General features: G+C 32.7%; 1 non-coding gene across 1 annotated transcript; it reads right to left on the bottom strand.

The window, feature by feature from the left end:
* Window positions 1-23,924: 23,924 nt before the first annotated feature.
* LOC128035812 (small nucleolar RNA R71) lies at window positions 23,925-24,030 on the bottom strand. Its single transcript, XR_008192359.1, has one exon. It is a non-coding gene; the product is annotated as a small nucleolar RNA R71 (small nucleolar RNA).
* Between the last annotated feature and the right edge of the window lie 351 nt (window positions 24,031-24,381).

Genomic DNA, 24,381 nt, shown 5'->3' with positions numbered 1-24,381 from the left:
TGATCGTTTGAGGATGTATCAGATGATTTAATAGTTGTTGTACTCTTTCGGGTAACCCTTTTTTGGAACTTAACCTTCTTTGACTCCATCTTAGGCTTCCATTTTACCTTCCTAACTCAGCTCACCAAAGATGTAGATATGCAGATTGTCGACTACCACTACTGGTGGAATTGCAATTGCTGGAAAAAATCTAGTTTCAAAACGATTTTCTTCCACAATGAAAAATTAAGATTTTGAAAGCCGCCCTAATTTATGATATTTATAGCAATAAACCTTAACCAAACTCGTACCTATATTTTCTTCTTAGCGAATGCTTATTGTTCTTGGTTTTCAACCAATCGATCTTCTTCACTATTCTTGTACCACAAACTGCTTTGAGTGTGGGCTCGAACCAATTGAATAGAAACACAGAAATAGAAAAGGTTTTCTCTCCTTTTAGGGTGAAAACGAAAATTCTCTCTTCTTAATAGAAACCAATAGAATTGTTCTTCTAGAAAAATATATGTAATAGTTAAAATAAATTCTCTCTATTGTTCGACAAAATAAAAATCTCTCCAAGTTGTGCTAATAACTCTACTGGCGCCAACTATTGATAGGAAGAGAAGGTAGAACCCTTGTTGAGTTGTTGTGGTTTATTTCAAATAGAAAAATAACGTCCTACTTAGAATAGTACTAGGGTGGACGACACACCATAGTATTCCTACTAGGGTTGTCTCCCCCTTCATGTCCATGAGGGGTCTTTAGGTCCTTTTAACATTGGGTCCAATTACGAGTACTTCTTAGACTTTTTTTTACCCAGTACTTTGCAATGTGATCCAACCCGATTCAGTTTTTCTATTCCAAAAATAAACTTTAATATTTATATATATAACTATTTTCTCATCCTTATTTTACCCCTAGCAAAAATTTGATGATTTAACTCTTGGTAAAATTTTGATAAAATATGTTAAATATTTCACAACTTAATATTTTACTATGACTAAATGGTTTATTTTCATTTTCAAGCTTCAAAACAGTCCAAAAACATAAACTCATTCTTTCTACAAATTTTTAAGTAATCCATATAGGATTGCAATGAATTATTTTCATTTCCATTTCTATTTCCAGTTTTTGGAAACCTACATTCATTTCCAAATTATTTCATTTCTCCATTTCAGAGAATGCCATAATCATTCCTGAATGTTTCTAATAGCACTAGAAAGAACATAGGTTTTCCTCCTTACTTATTGCTTAAATTGTTCCCATTTAGTTATCATTAGCATATATTTTAGCATTTTCAATTTAGTAAATTGCATTTTATAACTCAGTAAATCCTAGTCTATTTTATCATTAATTTTGCTATCTTTTTGCATTAATATCATTGCATGAGTTAATTCCAGATTGCGTTTAGAGTTTTTGCCGCACCTGATAGCTGTCTGCATAAGAACTAAAAATTAATTCTAGTCTGGTATAACCAACCTACATGTACAAGGACAGAATAATTCTGAGGAAAGGACACATGTACTTTTGGAGGACGTGAGAAGAAAAAAATAGAGAGGGAGAGCTTTTTCTTGACCATCATCTTCTTCATCCTACGTTGAAGCTTGTGGCTATGGCAGTTTTAGCCTCTCACGGGTGAGCCAGCATGAAAACTGATGCAGATTAGCTTTTGACGATGAGACTAAGTGAGAGACAAGAGGCAATAGAGAGATTCAGTCGAGCTGTCTAGGAATAGTATTCTCCACTCGATTCTTTCTTATTTCTTTCTAAATGTTGGTGATTACTCTCTGTTTTCTGTTTTTATGGAAGTACACATGAATTCTTGGTTAAATGTTATCTTATTCAATCTTGCTTTTATTGTTTAATCTTAGGGTTTGAATGTTTCTTAACACAAAAGTGTTATTGCAGTCACTAACACTAGAAAGTGCAGTGACAGTTCGAGCCAACAAGCATTACAACGGAAATTGAGTGAGGATTAGAGGAATTTAGTCCACTTGCTTTTAATATTGCCATATTGCCATCATTGGAAGGTGGGGTTAATGTGCATGTTTAAGTCTTAGATTAAATAAAGGAGTGACGCTTGGTAAGATATACATTGAAATATATTGCCTCGACAATCACCTATCCTTTTATACCTTGTGAGCACTTAGTATTCTGCTGAAGATTCATGTTAGGGATCCCAGTTTATCATTATCATTTTTTATTTTATTTTTTTCAAGTTGTTGCTCTGACAACTATCCTAACAATTTATCTCGTTTCTATCTCGTTATTGCACTGACATTAATAGACAAAAGGCAACCATCCTCGTGGGATTGATATCCGACAGACTCACATTCGTCTTCTATACTTGCATCGATAGTGTACGCTTGCACATTATTGTTGTGACGTTAAACAAATGATCAGTTTCACATTTCTCTTTTCCTATTCATTTCGTTCATTTCTATTCAAACACGTAATTCATTTCTAGTTTCAACGAGCTAGAGGAGAAACTGATTAGACATATGTAGTTGAAGCTCAAATGATTTATACTTAAGTTTCAGCTTGTCACCTATTAATTATAAACTCATTTAGTCATGAAGTCATTCCACTATAGTGTCGTGACTGAGCTCTCCCCAATGACATACCATTACGAAAGTAACTACTAAATGCTCGACCAATGACCTTGTCATAAGTTTGTGTTACTCTCATAGGATATCCTTAATCTCTTTAGGATAATATTCGTTCTCCCAATATGATCCTATTTCATCTCATGGTAACCGTTATATCTTCTTTCATGAAAAGTCAATCACTAACAAATAGTAATCAAGTCATCCATTACAAAGACGGAGGACCCATGGCCACATTTACTTTTTATCAATCATGTAATGCCAATGAGAGAATATCATTTACCCATGTTTTGGCTATGAATTCCACTATTGTGAATGACGCTACATATTACAGAAGCTGTACACCCAACGCACTCGCTTTCGATTCCTTATCTATTTGAACTCAGGCTTTTACTTACATCAAAATGTATGAGTCACACAAACATAGTCCGCCATCCACTCAAGATTTAGGTATGCCACACTATGAACATCACAAGTAAATAAATTCATAAATAGATTCAGGACATATTCTGATTGGGTCTTGTCCGATGTACTATCAGTCCAGTTAGTCACATCTATGTCTCTATCATCTGGGAGTCATTTGTTCCTATGCCCAAGACAAAGCGTCACCAATTGGACTTGATAGAAGACATATTAGTATTTCAATCAATTTTATCAATTCTGATTAGACTAAGGACATGTTTAGGTTTGTCTACTAATACAACTTGTCTTTTTGTATTACGATCCAACCACGTAATACCGCTAAACATTACTTAAACAATAGATAACCAGTGAGCAACATTCGCTTCAATTTTTCTTTGCATGCAAAAACCATATGAGGATAATATACAAAGTATTAATGTAATTCATCAATAGTTTTATTAATCAATCTGTTCAAAAAATTATAAGTGTACTTAGATGAAAATACTACACTTGGGCACTAGATCCAACAACAATTTCCTTTGCCACAACGATGGATCCTACCTTGATACATTCATCCCACGTTGAACTCAACATATGTTACCACATTGCCTAGACAATTACCTTTCATTCACTTAGCCTTTTTTGTAGACCCATGCTTAAGGAAGACCCAATCTAACATCCTCATTTGTGATCTTGAATCTGAGGTTTGGCTGATTGATAAACACCCCTCTTGCCTTATGGACTCGTACTTGCATGGTAGTCTTGTAGGACTTTTCCATTTTAGACCATTTTATTAAGATGCTCCAATTAAGAAATAGTTCTCGACGAACTATCTCTTATTGAGGTGACCCTTGGCAGACTTCAACAATTGAGAGTTCCTACAGAATTTTTCACGCTACATAGTCCTAAAGGAAACCCTCTTTCTTTGTAGATCTCTATTGGACTTTACCATTCAGACAATTTTGGCAGACATCCCCTCAAGTGATCCTTAACAGATTTCCCACTTTTTTGGTGACCATTTTTCAATTACACTTGAAATTTCAAACTTGATGAACCATTCTGTACTCTTAGCCGGTGAAGGTTCTGCAGCAACTCTAGCGGATGCTTATTCACAAATATCTCTGAAGGAAAGTACCCCTTCCTTCAACATGTGTTGCATTTAAGATGCTTTTACCAATTCTTTTAACTTCACCTTTTTATCAGATTCCTCCATTCAGCATGCTTACCCACATTTTCAGACGCACCATGATCATTTTTTCAACCTACTTGCCACGCGATTCATATAGTGATTTCCCTTTTTATGCCTCGACAGGCCTCCCTATTTACCATCTTGGCTAACCACAAGGTGTACCTTTTCACCACTTGATTATGCCATGGCTAACCATGGACTTTTGATTCTGAAGAATCAATAGATCATTTTCAAGGTGTTTCCCCGTAGGACCTATATATCGTTTACATGGTGTCACCCCGAAATAACAATATAACTTTTACCAGTGTTGCCTCAAAGGACCAGCCAATAATCATCGTTATGGTGTCGCCCCAAAGGACCAATTGATCACTGTCGTCATGGTATTTCCCTGAAGGGCCAATCAATAATCGTCATCATAGTGTTTCCTCGAAGGACCAGTCAATAAGCGTTCTATGATGCGACCAAACTCCTTTGAATCCCATAACAATCTGCTCATTCCTCCATTACGCCAACTCTGTTATCTTCATCTACCCTGTCAAATTAACTACCTTCGTACTCCGTATAACATACACATGCATATTACGTAAGTCTTTGTACATTTTACTATAACATACAATACACCACTGACTGGTACACCAATTCAAAATCATTTAACATCTAGTAAAAATACTAGTAAACGTAAATTTACTTTCGTAGATGCATACATATTCTCCATTTTCTTACACAATTGTGGATTCAAACAAACTTAGAGTAGACATAGATATAGTTTATATAAGCAACATAACATCACCAATCACCCAAATATAGAATACATAAGCTTACCTAAAATCCCTCATCCACCACATCAAATTAACTTGTGCAAATGCCAGAGCCCCCTTTGTCCTGGCACCAACTAAGCACAACAACCCATATTCTAGTCAGACCAAAAGTAGTGAACTTTAAAACCTAAAAATCTACTATCTTATAGACGTTTTCTGATAGAAGGGCTTACTAGTTCTTAGATTCTCTACTTTCAGGCCTCAAACTTCATGACAAATGCTCTATGAAGAGATTTTCTCAACTTCCTTCCCTTTGGTGCAACTGAAGAAGACAATGCAGAACAAAATTAAAGAGGATTCCCTCTACTGGTTAAGGTTCTGGTTAAGGTTTTCTTCATATATAACACCTCACACATAACCACCAAAGCCCCATTTAAGTCATCCATCGACAATCATTTTGTCTTCCACTAAGGGACCCACCAGTTCCAACCTAGCCAAATCGGAATTGAAACTTACCTAATGACCAATCAGCCATAAAATTTCTCAATTTTTTTCTAATATATCTCGCCAACTTTCTATTTTATTCAAATGACTCCCCATCTTTCCAAATTTTCAGGTCTAAACTTAAACTGGGTGTGTTAATCAAAGTTGGACCCAAGAGCTAAGAAAGTAATGTTCTTAGGGATCACTTTTGGCATAAAGGGATTTCTCCTATTGTGTCTAGAAAAAAAAGAAAATTATCTTCAGCAAAGATGTCTCATTTGATGAATATATCATGTTTCCAAAGGTGCAAAAAGAGTAGCCAGATGATACTCATAAGCAGGTAGAGTTTGAAAGAGTGGTGATTCTAGTAAATGGAGAAGTTAATGATTGTCCTATAATAGAAGGATACTCTAGTAGGAAGGATCTGGTGGAAGAAAAATACTCTAGGGAAAAGGAGGTTTAAATCCAAGAACTTTCGCAGCAACTTGAACCAATTGCAACTAATAAGCTAAGAAGAATAATTAGAAAGCCTAATTGCTTTGTTGATATGGTGGCTTGTGCATTTCTAGTTGTATCTGATGACATTCCTAGCACTTTTAATGGTGCAATTTAGAGTTCTGAAGAAGAAAAATGGAGGATTTCCATGAATAAATAAATGCAATCCCTTCATAAGAACTAGACTTGGAAGCTAACTAGTCTACCTAAGGGAAAGAAAACAATTAGGTGCAAGTGGATGTTTGAAAAGAGAGAAGGATTTCCTAACCAAGATAAGGTGTTTTAGAAAGCAAGATTTGTAGCAAAAGGTTATGTCTAGAAGGACGAAATTTAGTACAATAAGGTATTTTCTCCAATTGTGAAGCATTCCTCCATTACAATTTTATTGGCTTTGGTAGCACAGTTGGATTTGAAACTAGTTCAGTTCGATGAAAAAATATTCTTTTACATGGAGACCAGGAAGAAGAAATCTACATGAATCGGCTATAAGGATTCAAGGTTGCTGGAAAAGAAAATTTAGTCTGTAAACTTGAAAAATCATTGTACGGTTTAAAGCAATCTCAAAGGCAATGGTACAATCGATTTGACAAGTTTATGACAGAACAAAGGTATACAAAAACTAAATATGATCAATGTGTTTATTTTCACAAGATTTAATATGGTTCTCTCATATATCTTCTTCTTTATGCTGATGATATGTTGATATCTTCCAAACATCAAGTAGAAATTGATAAGTTAAAGACATAGTTGAAAAAGGATTTTGATATGAAGGTTCTATGAGAAACAAAGAAGACTTTGGACATGGAGATAACTCGGGATAAAAGCTTAAAGAGGCTTTGTTTGACTCAGCAACAATATCTGAGAAAATTGCTAAAGCGTTTTGGTATGATTGAAAAGTCAAAACTTGTTAGCACTCCTTTTGCTCCTCATTTCAAGCTTAATGCCTCTATGTCGCCAAAGAATGATGTAGAACAAGAATACATGTCAAAGATACCATATGAAATTTTGTTGGTCACTTAATATATTTTATAGTATGTACAAGACCTGATGTTTCACAAACAGTTAAGGTTGTGAGTAGGTAGATGCATGATCCAAAAAAGGAACACTAACAAGCTATGAAATGGTTTTTGCGATATATCCAGAATACAATGGATATTGGATTGATTTTCTAGCAGGAAAATAATCAGTGTGTGGTTGGATATTATGATTCAGACTATGTTGGTGATCTCGACAGATGATGACCAACTACTAGTTATGTATAACCTTATACCCGACCTGATTTACCAGATCTGAATATAGGATGCCACCAGACTTAAACACCAAACAATTTTTTTTAAAACGTGCGAAGAATTTATTGAATGTGCTTCTTACCTATTTATTCTTATTCTAAGTCAAAGATTCTGAAGGTAAACATTTGTTTGATTACAACTGACCCTCAATGATAATATAAGACAATCGTGGCATATAATACTATTCACCATTTGAAAACATATTCTCAAACGAGTCCCTCCGTATGCATAATATTTCTCTACAATCATCTACTTTGGCGCATTCATAACTTGGTCCCCAACTGGCGAATTGGTTCAATCCTAATAAACTACATTGCAAATAAACACCCATAAGTTCAATGGGACCTAATGAGTCTCAACCAATATTACCTTTTAATGTTATTGTTGAAATCCTTGACTTTAAGATTCTAGTCTTCCTTTTAAACCTTGTCGAGTACATTTATGATTCTTGGTTGGCGAATTACCATACACCAATCTCTACACTTAACCATCTTTTACACATTTCACCCAATTGGTAGATCATAGACTTCACTCTATTTTCTGAATCCCAGTACACAATTTCTTTGCAAATAGTAGTTGAATGCAATTCTCAGAATGATACCCAACGAATGCTATTCTTGACAGATTCTATTATTGGATCTAGCAATTATCAGACCATTAGTTACATCATATTTTCAAATCAGTCCAGACAACCAGACTTGCTTAGAAGAATATAACGTTTTAAGTCAAGTAATAAAATCTCAAATGACTTCCATATAGAACTTAACAAATTCTGAGTTTGGCATGTTAAGTTCTGAGTTTGGCAGACACTTGCACCACCAATATTCCAAATACACAAAATTTCGTGACATGGTAGATCACTATGGCAGAATCATTAAACAGTACACTACCAAGAGCTTTTTTAGATAATTCTTCATAGACATGCCCAGGTCTTGCCACAAGGGTGGAATATCAACTCTTCGTTTAAGCATTGCAAAATTCACAAAACAGACCTTCCAGAAAACTTACCTTAAGTATTCCCCAGATTACCTCTCCATTGAGGCTTTCTGAATAATACGTCAAGAAGGTTTTATGGAGAGTTCACCATGAAGGCTTTATAGAATATTCACCACAAAGGCTTAGTTTTGTTTGCCGTCAAGACACCACAGCAATTGTCATGTTTGATGGTATGGATTTGCCTAAACTCAGCATAACTTGAGGTTTGCCCATCATCACCCTCAGAACATGCAGAAACCCTAGTAGACAAATACGGCTCATCCATCATTTCTAGAATATGTCATGACCATGGACTTTTTACATAATTGTCGTACTGGCCTTCGTGTTTACTATCTTGGTAGGCAACATACTCGCCATGATGACCTTTGTGTTTATTGTCCTGATGGACGTCATCAAAATACCATCGTGAGGTCTGTTATTGTATCACATACTTTCCCGACACTCCGCCCGAACCCCTTTAATGCCAATATGCATTACCATGCATCACTCAAATGACATATTGGACGATTCTACATAGATTTCACTCATATTCTTAACAAAGTCATACTTCCTAACATGTAACTTCCTATGCATGCTTACCACACATTGTCATATTCATACATCACATCATACACTTTCAAAGCATATATATAAATGCTTTATAGAGAACATATAACCATACATACATGCAACAAATTCTCAAGAAGATATGTGGATCGAATATATAAGGAATCATTATAATATAGTATGTAGAAGTCGGGTTTAAAGACTTACCAGAGACCTACCTTAACCTCGACCTGGATCTTCCGTTTCAAATGTTCGTCCCAAACTAGTAGCAACAGTTGTTTAAAAGATTATAAGATTTCTATTAGAATCCCCATTACATACATTTTAGTAATGTTTCAAGTACATGTGACCCCCAAGTTGGGCCTTCCTGTAACACCATTCCCTTCTATAAATGTAACATTCAAAGCTATAAGACGTACTAGAAGGCTGAATCATCTACTCATTAAACAAGATCTTAGTTTGGTCTTAAAGAAGAATAATAAGATAATGTTGAGGTTAGAAAGAACCTGAACATTAAGTAGATAGAAAACCATCTGAAATGTCCTTTTCCCACAGATATACTCTCTGTCCCCCTGATTTCCCTACCAAATCCAATATAGGTAAATGAAAATCTGGCGAAGGTTTACCTTACTATTAACTAGTCATGGGGAGGGACAAATCAATTCAATTGACTCCTGTTGAGGGATGGCCAACCATGTTGCTATGATGATTTCTTTAGTTAGCTTGTTTTAGTCTATAAGAATTCTTTCATACATCTTGGTACTCTGCTCTTTACTCAGATCTCTATTTCTGTTGCTACAGAATCCCAACAACTCCCAACTAGACCCGATACAAGATCCACTTTAACAATATTTATGCAAATCAGGCGTACTATTCCATAAGTGTACTTGTTCTCAAGCAAAGTCTTTCTTCACTTAAAAACACCTTGAAATTAAATCCTTAGGTACCACCAACGGGCGAATTCTTTGTTAGTATGTGCCAAAATCTATTTCGCCAACCAACCAACCAAGTGGTGGATCATGTTATCCTAGTGCGCCAAAACAGAATTAACATGCATTATCTCACTCTTAGTCAGATTTGTCAATTCTGGGGTGTAACAAGTTATGTGTTTACTTACTCTTGCGAATGCATCAATTAGTTGGAAGTCTACTTTACAATCAACAGTTTCCTTATCTACTACAAAAGCAGAGTATATGGAAATCATAGAGGCTGTAAAAGAGGCAATTTGGCTTCAAGGGTTTCTTGGTGAACTTTAAATTACACAGAAGCATATTAAAGTGCATTACAATAGTCAGAGTGTTATTTAGTTAGCAAATAATCAAGTTTATCATGCAAAGGTGAAGCACATTTATGTTTGGTAACATTTTGTATGAGAGATTCTGGAAGAAGGTGGAATAAATATCTAGAAAATTTCAACCACTGAGAATCCTACCAGTATGATGACTAAGGTTGTGATTGTGAATATTGTTTTGCAAGAAGATTGAAAATGTGGAAATTTGCTAAGGTGAAGATTTTTTGAAATAACACAATACCACATCTAAAAAATACAAGGTTGTGGAACGTTTGTACTACTATAAATAGAGGAAGTTTCTTTGTAATACCCTTTTACTTGACCTGAATTACTGGACCCGAATATTGGATGTTACAACACATGCAGACTTAACCAAAATTTTTACAATATAGTATAGTCAATCTAAACATACTTCTTATTCCTTTATTTACCATCTAAAAACAAAAGATTAAATAAAGAAAAAGTTTAAGAATACATCAGAATTTGAAAAGCAGCATATGACGTTACCACTTAAAACTATGTTAAAGACAGACTCAACGTGGCGTAGAGTACTAAGCATCATAACCCTATGATGTTCATTGTATGCATAACATCGCAACTCAAACTGCCACCTTGGTACATTCCTGGCCTGCACCCTCCCAACATACCAACTTTTTAATCAAAACATGCATCATAAATATACACTTGTAAGTCCAACCAAACTTAGTGAATATTACCTAGATTATATTGGCATACTTATTGTTGAATTCCTCAACTTGGAGATTTTTTATTTCTTTTCAATCTCCAGTGGATTCTTTTCCAATATCGACACATACATATATGGCAATTCCCATACTTGACCACGACATACACAATTCACTAATTACGCATATACTCAATTTTTTACTCAACGTGGATCTCATTCCCCTTTTCTTTGATAACGGATGCATTCCTCAGAAGGATATTTGTATAAAATCTACCTTCAAAAGATTCTCACTTAGACAGATGTTGAACATTTCACCTAGGGTTGTGTACCCACTGATTTTATTCTAGCAGATACTTATACTAACTGATCTTTTAAGATGAACTTCATACATATCCTACCTTTGGCGGATTTTCATACTGAGTTTGACAACTATCAAGTTACCAGCTAGATCATACCTAAAATCAACCTAGACCACAACTTATTCTAATAGATGAAACGTTCTAATTCATCTTGTGGAATCTCAGAAAACCATATTACGTATCGTGAAAAAGCCCAAGTTTGATGGGCAACTTAGACTCCAAATAACCTTTATACATAACTTGAAGATACTCAGATTGGGTGGATACTAGAGAATTTAGATAACTTCCTTACATAGCATAAACAAACTCTGATCTGACAAACACTTAGACCACTCATATCTACAATTACACCAAGTTCTTTGTACTGGTGAGTTATTATGACTGATTCTCTCTTTAGAAACACTTCTAAGAACTCTTTTAGGAAATGATCCCAAGGAATATTCAATTTTACCACAAGTGTAAGGCCCCGAAAATAGGTCAAGTAGTTTCAAATAAGTTTATCGGGTTCCAAGTGAAAATTGGGAATTAATCGGGTTAATTAGCGATTTATATTCATAATTAGTTAGCTTAATTTCATCTAAAAATTGGTAAATAATATTTTAAAAAATAAAAATATTTTTAGAAAATCTAATTTTATGGTTTTAAATAATTTCTGGGTAAAAATAAATATTTTGGGTTAAATTGGAATTTAAAAATAATTTAAAATGGGGATTTAATTGGGTGATTTAAAATATTAATTAAATGGGACTAATTTGAAAAAAAAGGGAAATGTGTAAGAGATTTTATAGCAAATAAACCATATTTTTAGAATTTTGGAGGGAAAGGAGCAAATTGTAAAACAAGGGAAAAGGGGGAGTGGTCTGATGACAAATTCCCCAAAATTTGAAAACTAGGTGGGGGTTTTCAGTTTTAAAAACTTTACAACTACCTCACTTTTAACTCATTTTTGACCTAAATTAAGAGTTTTCTCTCTCCCTCTTTTTTTTTTCTTGTTTTCATAAACCAAATATTAGAGAATAGATCTAAACATTTTCTCTCCCAAAATTCTCTCTAAAATCTCTTGAAATAATTTTCAAAGTTGAGTAAAAAGTCATCCAATTTCTTCAAGCATTTTTATTCAAACTTTCAAATCAATGATTTGAGTTCAATTGAAGGTAATCCTTATCTCTAAACTTGTTTTAAGTTGATTTCAATCATCATTTGTTAATTAAAGTGATTATAATATATTTTCAACTTTAATTTCTTCTTTCTTGAACTTGAGGATACATAATGGTGGATTTTTAATTTTAAGTTGGAATCCAAATATTAATGGATGTATAAGCTCAAAATAGGTCTAATAAGAGGTTTTTAATCTTAAATCAAAAGATCAAACACGTTTTATGGATCAATTTTGAGAAATTTGAATTTGATCAAGAACATGGATTATTTTTTCAGAAAATTATGGAACGGATTAAATGATGAAAGTAATACTTAAAATATATGTTATTTGACTAGGAATGAAGATTAGAAGTGGTTTGAGGTGCTGAAAAGGGAGTTTAGTTGAGGAATTCCATATTTCGGCTTAGTTGTGCAACATCGGTAAGGTAGTTTAGAGCAATGATTTAGATTCGTATACTTTATCAAATTTCATGTTTCTTGTTGCTATTTTTAGTTTGTAATGCATACTATGTCTCTATTAAAGCTCCACATCAAGAGGAGGAACGTTCAAATCAGAATTGAAGCTCAAACTTGCTTGCTTGAACACATTTTTGCTTAAAAAGCTAAGTGTGGAAGTGAGTGACATTAAGGGCAATTTGGTAAATTAGCCTAATTATGTGTTAAATTAAAGGTTTAGTTGGTGTTATTAATAACTTAATTGCATTGGATGGTTGGATTTGCAAAAACAGGTTTAATTTTATAAAAGAGAAAAATGGCAATTGGTTTGGTAAGTTGTGTATTATGCTTTTAGCATGATTAAATTGTATGGAATAATTTGTTATTTGGAGCATGAATTACTGATGTATTGAACATTTGATAACGGTGTTCTAATTGGTATATAAATATTGGGAAAATGATATTTACTATGCTTAATTTTATTGATGTTAAAGTTACTTAGCAACATGCTTTTATTTGCATTTTAACATCCTAAATTAAGTGATTAAACAACAGATTTTATGCCTTGCATGTATGATTATATTGGCAACATTCTATGGTGGATCCATTGGATATAGTTGGCATGCCATAGGATTTGTAAGTACTTACAATTTTTTGTGATATTGTGAGCATATGGCTCTTGGTGGACTGATTTGTTTGGAGTAGATAAGGGAGTGTTGAGCTTGAGTCTCCACTTATCGAGTTATTTGAGGCGCTATAAGGGAGCGTGTGGCTTCGACCCACTCAATTCAGAGGATTGTATTTGATTTGTGGGAGTTCGAAGATCTGTTTATCCAATGTATGATCACACGTTTACATTTCGTGCAAAGAATTTCCAGGCGTAAGGAGTCGAGAAGCGAGTGCAAGGGCAATCCAATAATATGGCTCAGTAGTGGCTTAAGAAATTTAGTTTAAAGACTATATAGGGGCATTGTGATGCTTTTAGGACTAGTGTTATTTTACTTGTAATGGACAATGGACATTAAATTTTGGACTTTAATTTTGGTGATTTTGTAATTGCTTTAATACCTGATTTTATGTCTAATTGATGTTTGATTTATGGTATGTTGATGAGTGTTCGTACAGTGGTTGATAACACGGTCTATGAAGCATGTATTTTATACTAACAATGTTTAATTTAAGCTTACCATGGAGTGGATTGCTTGCGGCTAAGGTATGTAGCTTGTGTGAATTACTTGGTATTTGCTAAGCGTGTAATTGGGTGTTAGATTTTAATTAATTGTTGCATTTTTTTGTAAATAAATTAAATTGGAGATGTGTGGATGTTTATGGTAATTAATTGTAGCTATTTCAAGTTTAATGGGTAAGTAAAATATGTAAAATCGGGGTAACTAGAACGAATTTTTGACAAAATAGATGCAATGGTTTGCACAGGAGCATGTGTCTTTTCACACAGGGGTGTGGGTTTTTGGGGGTTTAGTTTTTGGTTTTTGTAATCTAGTATTTTAATTTGCTTAATCTATAATTTAGTCCTAAAACTTAATTAGATTAATTGAAGCCTTTAATGATAGGGAAACTTGGTAATATTTTAGGATTAGACTTGTAACTATTAATATTTGGTAGAAACACTCTTAATTTTTAATGTGGAAAATGTATTAAAAGTTTGTAAAAAATACAATTTAGTCCCTAATAATAAAACTTGAATTAGACATAGTAAATGAACTCGAATTAAGCTAAAATTTTTAGGGCTTGCATAATTTGACTAAAAGAAGTTCAATGACTATTTAGAAATAAAATCGGGATATTTTAACCTTAGGTGGTATTATGACCAAAATACCATTAAGTTTAAATACTTAGAAAAAGTATAAAAATGGTTCACAAATTGCTTCTGCATTAATAAATGATAGTTAATTAGTCATAAATGAGGTGTTATAAGGTTGGGGTGTGCATCGGGTGGTCGTTAGCTGTAGAGTCACTTCGGTGGCTAATGTAACGCTTTGAATTCAAGTTGGTCCATTCCAGTCGGGTTTGGTTTGTCACAACAAGACTATCCAAACAGAGATATCTTCAAAATTACCAAATCTTTATCATAGCATCAGCTAGTGGAGAGTCTCAAAGCTTACCCAGATTACACCACATAGGCGGTTCACCAGATTTTGCCACAAGAGGATACAGAGAGATCACAGAGTATGCCACAAAGGCATCGCAGAATACCCCACAAATGCGTTACAAAATATGCCACACAGGCATAACAGAATGCACCACAAAGGCCTTATAGAATACACCACAAAGGCTTTAGAGAGAATTATGTGTTTACTATCCCGATGGACTATCTCAAAAGGTGCCATGGGTTTTTCCCTCATGGTCTTATACGTATCTTCATGTCATAATCTGTCAGTCTAGTTTACATCTTTCCGAAGCCAACACCTTGATTATTCTCATTGTCATATGATGTCATGGGTCTCTACCGTATGATCTTACACATATCTGCATATCGTGATCTGCTAGTTCGGTTAGCAATGTACGTGCCCTACCGGAGGCATCACAAATGGTTGTGTTATTCATTTAACACAGAACACACTTACCTAGATTCATTCACACACTTTTGACAAATTCATACTCTTCCATACTTGATTTTACATGCATGCATACCACACATCATCTTATTCATTTAGCAACTCATATATCTCATTTGTAAACATGTAGAACTCTTACAATACTTCACACACACACACATGCGTTCATTAGTTTTTTGAGAAGATACCAACATACGAATAACCATTGTACACCTAATCCATTCAATTGATTCCTAACCAATCACGCTACAGAACCCATCTTACACAATATCCGAGCAAACTGGACATACCATACATTTGGGGTAACTCTCATAAGGCATGCTCTTGAATATGATCGAATCTCCCAAAATTTTCTCATACTCTTACTAGGCGCTTCATACTCAACTAAAAATCTGAAGTGTACTCTTCGTTTATCATACTCTTCCTTTAATTGAGGAACACCTCAAGATGAAATCCTTAGATACTTCTACGGACGGATACTTTATGCGCCAAACTTTAGTTGCCAAAAGCCTGTAAAATGGCGGACTATGCTACCATAGTACGCCAAAACAGATAACCTTCAAATCTATTCGCTTTCTTCTCGGATCCGCCAAATTTGGGGTGTGACATTCTTCACCTTTAAATCATCCAAAATTTGTCATTTTTTTCATAAGGAAAATTTTCTCTCTTCCTATTTGTAATTTTCACTTGTATCTTTTTCAATGAAATATATTTGGTAGTATCGAAGGATGTAAGCGTAATTGCTGAACCTCGTTAAATTTCTGGTGCTCTTTATTGTTTTATTTATCTTTCAATATTTTGTAGGGTAAAATTGTAGTGATATAATATGCTACTATATTACATTGTAGGGATATTCTGTTTAGGAGGTTGGATTTTAAATATGATTGTTTGTGACCCTTCCAATCTTTTTTTTTGGGAATTAAATTTAGTGTAGTTTTCTAGTACAATAATTTATTCTCTTTTACCTTATTTGTACAACAAGAATAAGAAGTAAAATAAAATAAAACTAAACTTAAAGAAAATGGGCCATACTCATTTTCAAAACTCAAGAAAAAAATCATTACGGTAATACAATTTTTATACAGTTTTGAAAATTTCAAAATAGTACATTCGAAATTAATAAAGTGATAATATATCTTAAGATGAACTTAAAATTGAATTTCAAAAATAAAATAAATAGAAATCTTTCTATTTTGTATAGTTAAAAATTTTAATTGTCGATATATAAAACTGAGATGTAATCACAAAATATTTTTGTTAAGTTTGTTGAATGCCAATCATTCTCGTTTGGAAGGATAAAAACAAAACATACTAGACGAAAATTTACATCAGGCACACTCTTTTTCCACTTTATGGTAGTGTATTCTCTCACGTTATGGGCATTTGACGTGGTGATTAGATTTCTTATTCAATTATTGTACTTTTTACTAAAATATAGTCGGTGGGAAATTAAGTTTTAAATGTTTTTAACATTACGTTTAAAATTTTTTAAGATAAATTATACCATAGACTATATTTCTTTTAACATTCAACTATGGTTTTTTAGATTGGTTATTTAATTAATTAATTTTTTATTTTTATTAATTGTGGTTAAGCATTTAACGTGATATGACAGTTAAAAATTAGTATAATAACAAGTTTAACTTTCAACTTTCAACTTTTATATATTATATCGATTTAGTTATAATTTAAAAAATTAATTTTAAAATTTACAAATAATCCCAATTTAATTCTAATTCTAGAAAATTAAAAAATATACATAAATATTTTCAAAACAATATAATAATAAATTTATATTTTATATTAATATTAAATAAAATAATTATAATATTAAATAAATAAAAAAACTCTCTCCCCTTCCCCCACCTCCCCCTCCCTCCTCACCCCAACCCTCAGGTTCCCTCTCCTTCCCTCTCTGTTGCTGCTGCAGTAGAAAACTCTTTTAAGATAACGTTGTAAAGCTGTACTTTTCTTTAATTTGTGTTCTAAAGTATGTTATTAAAGAAGTTACAGTAACAAGATTTCAACTTTATTTATGGAAGAATGTTCGAGGTTAGCAATAGACATTGTAATATAGTTTTATTTGATTCTTTTGGCATGCTATCAGTGGGTTCCTACCATTGCAATTGCTTCCGTTGTGTACTGATGATGAAACCGCATTTTTTTTATTGATTTTATGTTTGGCATACTTGTATGTGTTTTTTGCCCAATGATGGAAAACTCATTGAACGAGAGTAGTATTTCTAGTGGGGAAAAAATAATTAAGATCATTAAGCCAAGGGTTTTCTACTGCTGCAGCAGCAGCAGAGAGGGAGAGAGACGCGGGGAGTTGGGTAAGTTTTTTTTTTTTTTATTTAATATTAATATAATTATTAATATAAAATGTAAATTTATTATTATATTTTTAAAAAATATTTACGTATTTTATATTTTATATACTATTATTTCTTGTCAATAATTATTTTTATTTTTATATATTTTTAAAAACATTTATGTATTTTATATATTTCTTGAGTATTTTAAAATTATGATCAAATTGAAATATTTTTAATTTTAAGGATTAATTTTTAAAATTATAATTAAATTGATAATATGTAAAATTGAGAGTTAAATTTATTGTTATGCAAATTTTTAATCATCACATCATTTTCTCATTAGATATTTAACGGCAATTAACAGAAAATAGACAAAATTTAAGGATCAATTTAAAAAGAAATTACAATTAAAAGAAAAAAATAGCCTATACTTAAGTGACCAAATCACTCTTTTTTTAATAAGCAAGACTTTGATCACACCTAGGAAGGGAATTTTTAGATGGGATCCAAATACATCCGATGGTTTGAATAAAATTCCAAAAAAGCAATACCATTCTGCCTTTTGGATCATTCCACATTATATTTTTAAGGAAAAGTGTTGCAGATTCTGCGAAATGTGTAAATAACCTTTCAACCGTTCACAACATACAAGTGGAGAGAGAAAACAAGGAGTAAAAGAAAATTATTTAAGATTAATTAAATATAAAATTAATAAAAAATAAAGCTAAACATGCAGTCCTGACATGTTTCATGTGCAGGAATCGAACATTTGCTTTTTTAAGACATTTTTATTTTAAAAGTCCACTATTAAGTCCTTCCTTATGTTTATATCATGACCCTTAATTTAATTTTAATTTATTTTTAATACATTTCTTTAATTTAATTTATTTAATTATTGAATCCATTTATATTTCATATGGCGATTTTATTTATTCACGTTTTTATTTATATTTAGACGTATTTATGAGTCGGGTTGAACCAGGTCTAAGTATGATATTAACATATTTTATGTTTGCTCAAGTCCAACTCGACCCAAAATATGGGCCTAAAATTATGCCCAAATCCGTTCATATTTACAAAAGACTAACCCAAGCCCATTTTAGGCCCACCCATATTTTTAAAAACAATTATATTATATTATTTTAATATTTAATAATTTTATACATATTTCATTTATTGAAATTTTTATATGGTCATCTTAACATTATTTTAATGTTTACATTAGGATAGTATTACGTATTTTGTATAGATTTTTTTTAATGTATTCTAAATTACATAATATATAAAAATAACATAATATAAAGTATTATAAACTTAAAACGAGTTGGACTCGGACTCGGGCTCAGGCCTTGAATGTTCAAGCCCATATTTTAAACGAGCCTAATTTTTTTGCCCAAACCTATTTTTTGGGCCTATTATTTTTATCCAATCTCTCCCAAATTTCGAGCAGGCCCTTGGGCCTGGATGGATAACCCGACCCATGAATAGATCTATTTGTGTTTCACTTAGATTTAATTATTATTAATTAGTTTGAGTTACATTTTGCATGATTTATGATAAATATATAATTGTTTATGTGTGGTTATTTTATTTAATTGTAGGGAAATTATTATAAATTGATTTAAAAGATGGAGAATCCTTGATGGCTGAGCTTTATATTATTTTTCATTTACTGATAAAAATAGTATAAAACTTATGTACGCACAAAAATTTTGATATCGAGTTTCATGAATTTCCAATAAAACATTGCGAGGTTTATTAAGAATTAATTTTGTGTAGCGAATATAATACAAAAAATTTAATTCAAATGTTAAGGTGGGATTGGATCAATGTAACATCTGTACCCATCCTACATACGATATAGATGGGAGATGCCACTAAAACATATAAAAAAATCTCAGAAGTATTTAAGATTTTAAACTTTGAAACAATCTAATAAATTAGTATAAATAAGGTTAATTTAATTTGGAGGTTTTGAAATCTTTTGGAAACAATTCATGGGTGATTAAAGGTGTATGGATCCAAAAAAGAGTTTCGACTAGCTCAAAACCTATGAAACTATTAGTACAAATCTCCGGTGAAGAAAATCTCGAACACACGAACGAAACTCGAACAGAAAAATGAGAAATAGGACAAGGCTCCAAGGCGTGTATCAAGTCACTATCTTTAAGGTTATATTCGCCCCCACCTATTTTCGGTTTGCAAATGAGTTCCAAGCACATTAACCTCGAGGATACAATGAAGCCAATGACTATTTGCGTTTTGCACTGACGAGAACAGCCCACTACACACTGAGCAATGTATGACAAGAAACTCAATTTCTATAATGGATTTCTGCAGTAATACTTTATAAAATAATTTAATAATATTAGAAAATGAATGAAGGAAAGAAAGAATATTAGAATTTGTTGGTGTGTTTTCCAAATGAAATCCCATTCCTATTTATAGGAATTTTCATGTCTCTTCATAGAGACATCTTTCATCAATAGGTGTCTTTTTGAATAATAATGTCTTTAAAATAAACACATAATTATTCATTTAATATTATAACTATTGAAATAATATTATTTAAATAGTTATAATTCTTTTTCAAAAAAATCAAATAATATATCTGTTGATTAATTACACTCTTTCATTTATAGTTATTGGAGCACTATAAATATTTGAAAATGTTCCAACAATCTCCCCCCATTTTCAAAATATTTTGGATTTTGATATTCTTGGAAATCAATTTGCATAAATGAAGGTATCTTATGATTGAACCTTCACTTAGTGAAAACGTGTTAAAGTTAATCGAAATTGCATGGTAGACTAAGCTTTGAACCAACTATTCCATTTGGTTAACCGAACACATCTCACACAATGATTTCAACATCGATCAATGCATAGTATCTAGGGACACAATTATGGCCATGTGTCTATGTCTTCTTTTCATGAGTGCTGTCAGAGCCAAGCCCTTGAGCTCCTAGAAGCGGCCACACTTCCACTCACATAGGTAGATCCCATCAAGACTGTTCTAGTAATTATAACACTTTAACATATTTATGTTATGGGTCCATTAAGAGTACATTACTCATCCTTCCCTTATCATTACGAGTACCTAGCACTTTAATCTTAGGATGGATTTATTTATAGTGCTAACAGTCACATACTAATGATGTACTTTGTCTCATTAAACTCAAGATTTGACGTTATACCAAGCGTTGAGTCGAGTTTCCATAATGGGTGACTCTAATTAATGGGCTTGAGTCTCATCCTTTTCGAGGTCCTTTTTACTGCATTTCTAGCAAGACTTTTTATCAAAGGATCAGCCAAATTTTCACTTGACCTCACATAATTAATAGTGATCACTCCATCAGAGATAAATTGTCAGACATAACTATGTTTTAATCCAATGTGTCTAAACTTTCCATTATGTACTTGGCTATATGCCTTTGTTAGAGTAGTTTCACTATCACAACGGATAGAAATAGGTGAAATTGGCTTAGGCCATAAATGTACATCATAAAGCAAATTTCTTAACCATTCCGCTTCTTTAGATGCAACAGCTAATGCAATAAATTCTGCTACCATGGTGGAATCAGTAATACATGTTTGTTTCTTGGAACCCCAAGAAATGGCTCCTCCACCAAGAATGAAGATCCATCCACTAGTAGATGCATGATCATCCAAACTTGTAATCTAACTAGCGTCCGAATACCCTTTTAAAATTGGAGGATATCCATTATAACACAATCCATAGTTAATAGTTTTCTTTAAGTACCTAAGTACTCTATTCAAAGCTTTCCAATGCAAACTACTTGGATTACTTGTGTACCTACTCAATTTTCCAACAACATATGCAATATTTGGTCTTGTACAAGCCATTATGTACATAAGACAACCAATTAGACTTGCATATTTCAATTGATTAATTTTCCTACCAACATTAGATACTAATTTTATTTGAGGATCCATGGGTGTAGGTGTTGGTATACAGTTGAAAAGATCAAACTTTTTAAGCACGTTTTTTATGTAATGTGATTGTGATAAAGCTATAGTGCTTTCATCTCGGGTTATTTTAATCCCAAGAATAACATCTGCTACACCCATATCCTTCATAGCAAAGTTGTTTAACAAGAATTTCTTTGTGTTTTCTATTTGTTCCAAATTTGTGCCAAAAATGAGCATGTCATCTACATATAAGCAAATTATGACACCTTTTCCATTTTCAAATTTTCTATATATGCACTTATCGGATTCATTTATTTTATAGCCATTAGCTAAAAAAACATTGTCAAGCTTTTGGTATCATTGTTTTGGTGCTTGTCTAAGTCCATATAAAGATTTAACAAGCCTACATACTTTATGCTCTTGTCCTGGAACAACAAATCCTTCTGGTTGCCCCATATACACTTCCTCTTCCAATTCACCATTTAAAAATGCAGTTTTAACATCTATTTGGTGAACAACCAAATTATATATAGAGGTAAGTGATATTAAGATTCTAGTTGCAGTAATTTTTGCTACTGGAGCATAGGTATCAAAGTAATTAATACCTTGTTTTAGTGTAAAACCTTTGGCTACCAACCTTGCTTTAAATTTATCAATGGTTTTATCGAACTTCATTATCTTTTTGAAGATCCATTTACAACCTTTTGGTTTGGAACCTGGTGGAAGATCAACTAAGATCCAAGTTTGATTTCCCATTATTGAATCCATCTCATCATTTATTGCTTCTTTCCAAAAAGCAGAGTCTTGAGATTTCATTGCCTCTTCAATTGTAATAGGATCAGATTCCATATTGCCTCTTCATTGCCTCTTCAAAGCATGGATGATTCTTTTTCCTATTTTAGCAGGCATATCTACCAATAAATACCCCTATTCCCTTCCTCTAAAAGCATCCAACACATCTCTCACTTCATTCATCATTCTCCCTTTTCTCTCTTCCATTCCCTTTCTTGTTTTCTCATTTTCTTTGTCCTCTTTCCCTTTTCAATTTCCCCTCTTGAAAAACATCTTACACACCTCTTGGAGTAGCAGTAATCGAGTACTCGTGAAGGTCTTGGATCATTAGAACGAGCAGAGAAGAGAGGAGTGCACTAGTTTAGCTTCGAAAAACCACTGAGATTTGTTCTTCTAGTTTCCTTCTCTTAACTTTGTTTTAAGTTTTTTTTATCATGAATATGAGTACTTTTTTTGTTGTTCATCAATTAATTAAAATGAATTAAATTCATTTCGTGTTAGATTAATTGTATTATGTCCGCTTAGATTATTTAAAATGTGTTTGTGTTGTTACTAGGTCTAAATAAATTGTTCAATTAAATAAAACCATGATTATTTTATGTTTACATTTTAATTGTAAGGTAGCAATTGAATTAATTATTAATGGATTGAAATTATAATTAATTGACACAATATTTAATTGATGCATGTTTAATCTTCTACGGTAGTTGAAGGTTAAATTAGCAATGGTATTAAACGGTACATTAGCCTTGCATATCTTTTAAGATTATTGTGATTAAATTGTTCCGATATAGCGATCTATTTATACCTCACTTAATCTTATATTTGATTATTAAAATTTGATTAATTGTTTGCATTGACATAGAAATATGTTCAAGAGATTAATGAGTTTTAATAGGTAAGTATGTGCATTAGTAGCAATTTACCGAGTTGCCGTGAAATTCTTCGTAACAACATGAACATAGTTTCAACTAATCTAAGTCAAAGAATAAAATTAATCTAACACATTTATGTTATCTTGATTAGACTCAACTTTTTAAAATCGTGCATTGGAACATTTTTACTTTTTTACTTTTTAATTACTTAGTTATATTTTAGTTTTTACAACACCTCTTCAAATCAACATATTTTTCCTTGACTAATTTGTTTAAAGTTGCATTTCATAAATATTTTCTTTCATAGTCCCTGTGGGTACGATAACTCAACATTACTTGTTAACGATTGTGTACACTTGCACATTACCATCGTTTCATGTATGAGGAGACCAGAAATTGAGGCACAATAATATGTCGTGATAGTGTTTCATGAACTTAATCCGAGTATGAGGAGACCAGAAATTGAGGCACAACAATTCAAGCTAAAGCCAGTCATCTTCCAGATGTTTTAGATAGTGGGCCAATTTAGTGGAATGCTGACTAAGGATCCTCACCTTTACCTCAGATTTTTTATGGAGGTGAGTGACTCCTTCAAGTTAGCCGAAGTACCTGAAGAAGCACTAACATTAAAGGTATTCCCATATTCACTAAGGGACAGAGCTCGAGCCTGGTTGAACTCATTGCCACCAGATTCCATCACCACATGGCAAGAGTTAGCAGAACGATTCCTTATGAAGTGCTTCCCACCTAGCAAGGATGATGAGTTACGGAATGAGATCACTATCCTCCAACAGATGGATGAAGAGTCCTTGTATGAGGCATGGGAAAGATTTAAAGAATTATTACGAAGATGCCCTCATCACGGAATCCAGCACTGCATCTAATTAGAGATGTTCTATAACAGTCTCAATGCTCATACAAGGATGGTAGTAGACACTTTTGCTAATAGTTGTAACACCCCAAAATAGGGCCTAGGAGTTTTAGGGGTATTTTTAGGATTTTAGCCTTAAAGTGTTCGAAATTTTACGATTGATACTGTTTTTTACTATGATTTTTAGAAAATTAAATCAATTTCAGAAAATGAGTTTTAAATACCTTTAATTTTGCAAAAAGGACTAATTTGAAAAAGAGTAAAAACTTGGAGTTTTTATGAAGCAGTTTAACCAGATTTTAAAATTTAAGCTAAACCCCCCCATTCTCTAAATTATTCACGTAAAAA

The sequence above is a fragment of the Gossypium raimondii genome, chromosome 12, assembly GCF_025698545.1.
Source record: "Gossypium raimondii isolate GPD5lz chromosome 12, ASM2569854v1, whole genome shotgun sequence".
Taxonomy (NCBI): Eukaryota; Viridiplantae; Streptophyta; class Magnoliopsida; order Malvales; family Malvaceae; genus Gossypium; species Gossypium raimondii.
Note: the sequence above shows the minus strand (reverse complement) of the source record. Positions and strands in the feature narration are given on the sequence as shown.